This window comes from Sapajus apella, unplaced genomic scaffold (assembly GCF_009761245.1).
Source record: "Sapajus apella isolate SASKATOON/1434 unplaced genomic scaffold, GSC_monkey_1.0 scaffold87, whole genome shotgun sequence".
NCBI lineage: Eukaryota > Metazoa > Chordata > Mammalia > Primates > Cebidae > Sapajus > Sapajus apella.
In genome coordinates, this window is record NW_022437027.1 from 2,299,801 (window position 1) to 2,306,578 (window position 6,778).

The 6,778-nt window shown below is 42.1% G+C and overlaps 1 pseudogene; it reads left to right on the forward strand.

Moving 5' to 3' along the window:
* The window catches only part of LOC116534375, a 14,993-nt pseudogene extending 13,331 nt beyond the window's left edge, over positions 1-1,662 (forward strand).
* The last annotated feature ends 5,116 nt before the right edge of the window (positions 1,663-6,778 follow it).

Genomic DNA, 6,778 nt, shown 5'->3' on the forward strand with positions numbered 1-6,778 from the left:
AAGAAAAGAAGAAAGGAAAGAAGGAAGGAAGGAAGGAAGGAAGGAAGGAAGGAAGGAAGGAAGGAAGGAAGGAAGGAAGGAAGGAAGGAAGGCAGGCCAAAAGATAGGGATATAAGTACAATTCTGACCGTGGAAAAGCTACGCCAGTCAGTGTCCCACAACCTGCCCCTTCCATCTTCTCATATCCCCATCTTCATTTATATGGGCACTGCACTTGGCTTACAGGGGTTAAATAAAGAAAAAGCCCCTAGAAAAGTTTCGTTAAATAACTTGGCTGGGTGAGATGGCTCACGCTCGTAATCTCACCACTCTGGAAGACCAAGATGAGAGGATCACTTGAGTCCAGCAGTTTGAGACCAGCCTAGGCAACAAAGTGAAATCCTGCCTCTACTTTAAAAGAAAATTTAACAGGGCATGATGGTGCACACCTGTAGTACCAGCTACTTGGCAGGCTCAGGTGAGAGGATCACTTGAGCCCAGGAAGTTGGGATTACAGAGAGCCATGATCCTGCCACTGAACTACAGCCTGGGTGACACTGTGAGAGACCCTCTCTCAAAAAGTAATAATAATAATTAATAATAATTGTACAAATTACCCAGAGGGGCGGAGTGCAGTTGTTTATGCCTATAATCCCAGAACTTTGGAAAACCAAAGCAGGAGGATTGCTTGAGGTCAGAAGTTTAAAACTAGCCTTTTTAAAAAAAACATTTAGGGTTTGGTGGCCTGAGCCTGTCATCCTAGCTACTCAGGAGGCCGAGAAGAAAAATCGCTTGAGCCTAGGAGTTTGAGGCTGCAGTGAGCTATGATTACGTGACTGCACTCCAGCTTGGGTGACAGAATGAGATCTTGTGTCTAATAAAAAAAAAAAAAAAAAAAAAAAAACTAGATTATTTAGAGGGAATAGGGCCTCTATGATGGGAAGAGGCCACAGAGTAAAGTCCTTCCCATTGTCATATCTGGACATTCCATGTCCCCAGATTAAAAGCTGCTACTGCAGAAAGTAAAGTCTGCCTAACCAAAAAATCTCGTCCATGTACACAGAGAGTCTACTGGGAAACAACCTAGAAAAAACCTAACAGAGAAAACTCAAGCTGGCTACTTAGAAAAATCAAATGAAGCCGTGCTACATTGTCTAATCAAACTCACTAGAACGGTCATGCAACATGGATTACATAAAAATATAACCCAAAAATGCCAACCTAGAGAGCACTGTGAAATTCCTGAACTTGGCCAACATCCTACAAATTTAAGAAGACAGTTCTTCTTCCCCCTAGCAAGTCCATACTTGTTCCTGAAATAAATTAACAGCCCCCTCACTACATATCTCCTTCCATTTTACACAAAGAACTTAAGGTCCCAGAATAGGTTAAAAAATGTTTGTCAATCACCACCAAGCTGGGCACCAGGGATACAGCCGAGAATGACCCCAAGACTGCGCAGGGGCTCACTTCAGTGGTGCAGACAGTCCTGTAGCAGATGCAAGATAAATTTCAGACCATGCCTGACTGGAACATTGGGAGAATTGATGATATGAGTAGTTGCATTGCTGATCTGGAGAAGAATATCACAGATCTTATGACACAGCTGGGGTGGAAGAACTGGAAGGTGAAAACAAGATACCTGCTACACAAGAGTTGAAAATTGCTAATCATTTATACTGAAATCTGGAACACCATTTTTTCTAAGCCAAGAGAAGATCAAATGAGTTTTTGCAGCCAACTACTACATGTAGACAGGTTTCGTATTATAAAATGTGTGCATTCTTATCACATAAAATATAGTTAGTCTATAGACTGATTTACCCCCCAGTTTCTTAAATATGGTATCTTCACATCTTGGACCTTGGTCAATTGTGTTATTAATTACTAAACACTAAAATTTTGACAGTTCCTGAAAAAAAAAAAAAAAAAAAACAGTTTTACTTTCCCAAATTCTTATTCTTTGACCCAACTGGAGGTCACACTCTGGTGCTCGGGTTGAGTCTTATCCTTGCTTCAACATCTTACATCAGCCTCCACCAAGACTGGAATTGGAATAACTTAAGCGTCTGCTAAGCTAGACTGCTTCAACCCCAGTGTCTCGTGTGTTTCAGCCCTTCACCCAGTGAGTTCAGAAATCCTTAAAGAAAACTCCAGAACAAAATGTAAGGACTATAGTGCTTACATCTCAGCACCACACATCCATAACAGCATTTTTCAAGTCAAAGCATGTATTACATATATTATGACCTAAATCCACATCATCCTTGCCAGCCATGGATTATAGCAGATGTAGTATTAATATTATTGAGTGAAAGAATATAGATTGTGGAAAACAGTAAAAGCATTCTTATTATTTATAAATTAGCGTGGGCCCTTTGGAGAAATAATTTGTATCAGCCAACCAAGTTCAGCCTAGAACCAAAACAGCCCGAAAGACCCACTTTGGCCCTTTCTCTCTAAGCATTTGCATCTCAGACTTTTCCAATCCAGAGGGGAAAGCTCATCCAGTGAAAAACAGCTGCAACGAAAAGCTTATCCAACAAAAAATTCTGTTCTGAAAGACAGAACAGGAGGGCTGGAATTTTCTAAATAATTTCCAGAGACTGGCTTCTTCCTCCTCAGGCCTGGGGAATAGCAGGACCAGCTTACTTCACCTGGTGTTAGAAGAGAAGAAACCAAGGCCAGGCGCGGTGGCTCAAGCCTGTAATCCCAGCACTTTGGGAGGCCGAGGCGGGTGGATCACGAGGTCAAGAGATCGAGACCATCCTGGTCAACATAGTGAAACCCCGTCTCTACTAAAAATACAAAAAATTAGCTGCGCATGGTGGCACGTGCCTGTAATCCCAGCTACTCAGGAAGCTGAGGCAGGAGAATTGCCTGAACCCAGGAGGCGGAGGTTGCAGTGAGCCGAGATCGCGCCATTGCATTCCAGCCTGGGTAACAAGAGCGAAACTCAGTCTCAAAAAAAAAAAAAAAAAGAAGAGAAGAAACCTGCAGAATGTCAAAGAGCCCACCCACAACATGATAGAAATCAAAGTGGAGTTACTTGGAGGAATGGGTCTTGACTGAAAAAGGGCTCTAGAAAACTTTTCAGTATTGTGAAAAGATTGTCTATTTTGATCTAAGAAGTGATTACATGTGGGTATACCTAGGCACACATTCATCAACCGATTCACTTAAGATTTGTGCATATCACTGCATGTAAATTATACTGCAAGAAAGAAAAAGGAAAAACATTCTCACACACATGCAAAAAAAAACTTTCTCCAAATAAGGAATACCCCAGCCTTTCCCCAGTTTTCTAGATTACTAGAAGTGATTGATTCCAAAGAGAGAATAAAGGGGCACCAGAAAGAGGAAGACAATGATCTCCAAGCTGACTTATCTCCATCTTCATGAAATCTCGTGGAAGAAAAAGTATCTCAATGAAAGAGAGGCAAAGAAATAATCAGGGTTCTTCTAAGAGGAAACATCCTACACTCTCAGCATCGCAACTTGGGTCTCATGAAAGAGAATGCATTCAGAAAGTCATCGCCTTAAGGTGCACCCTGACGTTAAATCCCTTCTTTAAAAACAATGTGTACTCCTCTAGAAAAACCCAGTAAACCTTACAAGTCCAGAAGAGCCATTCCAGCCTTTGAGCAATCCCTGCCTGAAAGCACAGTTGCACAATCACAGTTCAATGAATCTGAGCCATAGGTTCATCCTCAGGGATATGCCAAATGATTTTCATTTTACAAGCATCCTTACATTAGTGAAATTGAGGAAATAATCCTTTGAAGACATCAGTTAAAGCTTAAAAACAGAAAAGAGCACAAGAAAAAAATGTATTCGATATTTTTAAATCTTAAGGCACTGCCATACCTGCATACCCCATGCATGGGTGGGAGAGTGGTATTTCCATCTCCAACCTGCCCTTTGCCTCCTCACACACAAACCACTGCCTCCATTCCAGCAGGTGGAGTGCTCTGTGTTCCTTGATTGGGAAGGAGGATGTGTTGGCAGGTAACAAATTTTAAAGGAGTTCCTTATTGAATTGGGATTTTAAAACTTAGGTCAGGCAGTTGGGATGGGGGAGCAGAAAAAAATAAAAAATAAAAAAATAAAGAAAACTTAGGTGGTGCAGAGGTCAAAAAGAAGCCATGATACATAAGGCATATTGGGGAAAACACACGAGTAAAAGGGAAATGTCCCAGTGTTACCCCTCCTCTTCACAGTCTTCAACCTCTAGACTAGAAAAGAGTCCTCAGCCTCAAGAAAGAGTTTATCTTACTTCAGAGGAAACAGAGAAGTGTTAATAGAGAATCTAATGGGTCCCAAAAAGAGGAAACTTGCCTCCAGTTCTTGGGCTGTGTAGTTGACATAACTAACCCCATCTTAGAAAAAGACTCCATTTCAGATTTCATAGAGCTCTTTGCCAACAAGAATGTTTTAACAAACAAATAAAAAGAAAAGGACTGCAGACAACCAGATAAGGACACAAACAAGCATACTCTTCCACTATCAGTTCTTGCCAAAGGACTCTGTGACTATCCTTTATAGCCAAAGTCCTCTGGGACAGTCACAGAGTCCTCTGGCAAGAACTGATAGTGGAAGAGTGTGTTTGTTTGTGTACTTATCTGGTCTAGTTGCGAGACCAAAGGGATACCAGGGCCAGACCAGGACTCTTGTCTTCTTAGCTACCCCTCAACTAGGTCATTAATCCTTTCTTCTATCTCTTTTTCCTCTTGACGTTAAATGTTACTTTGCGTGTTGTGGAATGTTTAACCTAAAGCATTTCTATATTGATTGAATATACTGTCGCGTATGGTTTGCGATATCAGCTGACTCGTGGCATGGCTTGAGCCTGTGTGCCCGTGGCTCTGACTACAGAGCGAGCAGGAAGCACTAAGAAGAGTTGCCTCCTTGGAAACTCCATGCAGCTCGTGGACTGGAATAGCATTAACAAAAGCCTGACATTGTGGAAAGACACACACGTGTGGACCTGTTTATCTCTAATCTTGCACCACCCATGACTGGCTGAGGTCTAGGATGGAGTCAAAATCCCTAGATAGGCTGTTGGTCTCTGGAAGAAAAAAAAACAAAAACAAAAACTGACCCCATTGCTAGGGCAGAGGCTCTGAAGAGAAATGACCGCATGGTGTGCCTGGGCAGATGGTACCAGATACAATGGCTTAGGCTTCCCTGTGCCCTGAACAGCATGACAGCAGGATAATTTCCATACCCTCCCCACCCCCAGAGATGTGCAAAGCAGTACAAAGAGTGATGAAAATAAAGCAATTGCATGCTTTATCATCTGAGGATCAGAGAGGATGACAGCTATTCCAGTGGACACCAGTGTCAGCAGATAACATCAAAGACCAGACTGACTTCCCCTTCCCCCTCAGCAACCCAGCTATGGTCACTGTTAGCCCATAGGACACTCTTGCGGAAATTAGAAAAAGACATCTGTAAAGCATGTGCTGCTTAGAGAATGAAGTGCAGATGAAATGTCAGCCCCCTTGGCTCTCTGCCCCACCTCTACCTCTAAGCCATATGGCATAATATTTGAGAAACAGATCTCAAGGCTGGGCACAGTGGCTGGTGCAGGTAATCCCCACACTTTCCGAGACTAAGGCAAAACAACATGAGGAGATCCCATCTCTACCAAAAAAAATTAGCCAGGCATGGTGGTGCATGCCTGTGGTCCCAGCTACTTGGGAGATTGAAGCGGGAGAATCACTTGGGTCTGGGAGGTTGAGGTTGCAGTGAGCCATGACTGCACCCACTGTACTACAGCCTGGGTGACAGAGCCAGACCCCATCTTAAAAAAACAAAATAGAAATAGACCTCAGGTGGTCTGGCCTTTAGACCCATTTCACACCACCTCCAAACCTGGCTGAAGAGTGAACAAGCGGTGCTATGTGCAGTGGCTCACACCTGTAATCCCAGCACTTTGGGAGGCTGAGGCAGGCAGATCACTTGAGCTTGAGATTCTGAGTCCAGCCTGGGCAACATGGCAAAAGTCCGTCTTTACAAAAAAAAAAAAAAAAAAAAAGGCACAAATTAGCTGGGCATGGTGGTGCATGCCTGTCCTCCCAGCTACTTGGGAGGCTCAGATGAGAGAACCTCTTGACCCCAGGAGGTCAAGGCTACATTGAGCTGTGATTGTGCTATGGCACTCCAGCCTAGGCAACGGAATGAGATACTGTCTCAAAAGAAAAATAAAAAATTTAAATTTAAACTTCAGTAAAAATAAAATAAATAATAAAATTACTGTAAACATGGGTAAAGCTATTAGGTAACAGTTTCCATGGGAAGCTAAGGCTTAGATTTTAAAAGGCTTACTTAGTCTGTTTATATCACCACAATTAAAAAAACTTTCCAGATGAGCAGCTGTGAGCTATAAGAAGGTATCTATTTCTGCTTCATTGGTATTACCTGTTAGATATTGTTTTTATATGCCTTTTCCTTATTTGTAGAGGAAATCCTTATGTATGTATTTATTTATTTATTTTTGTATTTTTTGCAGAGACAGGGTTTTGCCATATTGCCCAGGCTGGTTTTGAACTCCTGGGCTCCAGCCATCCTCCTGTCCTGGTCTCCCAAAGTGCTGGGAGTATAGGCATGAGCTACCATACCCAGCCTAAAAATGCATTTTTAATTTTTCTAAATTACTTTGTTGTATAAGTTTTTAATTGCATGCATCATTCAGGTGAGCTTGATTTTGTGATCAAATCTATTATCAGGTACTGTCAATGTATAATCATTATGTCTTTCTAATGAATTGACCCTTTTATTATTATGAAATCTCCTC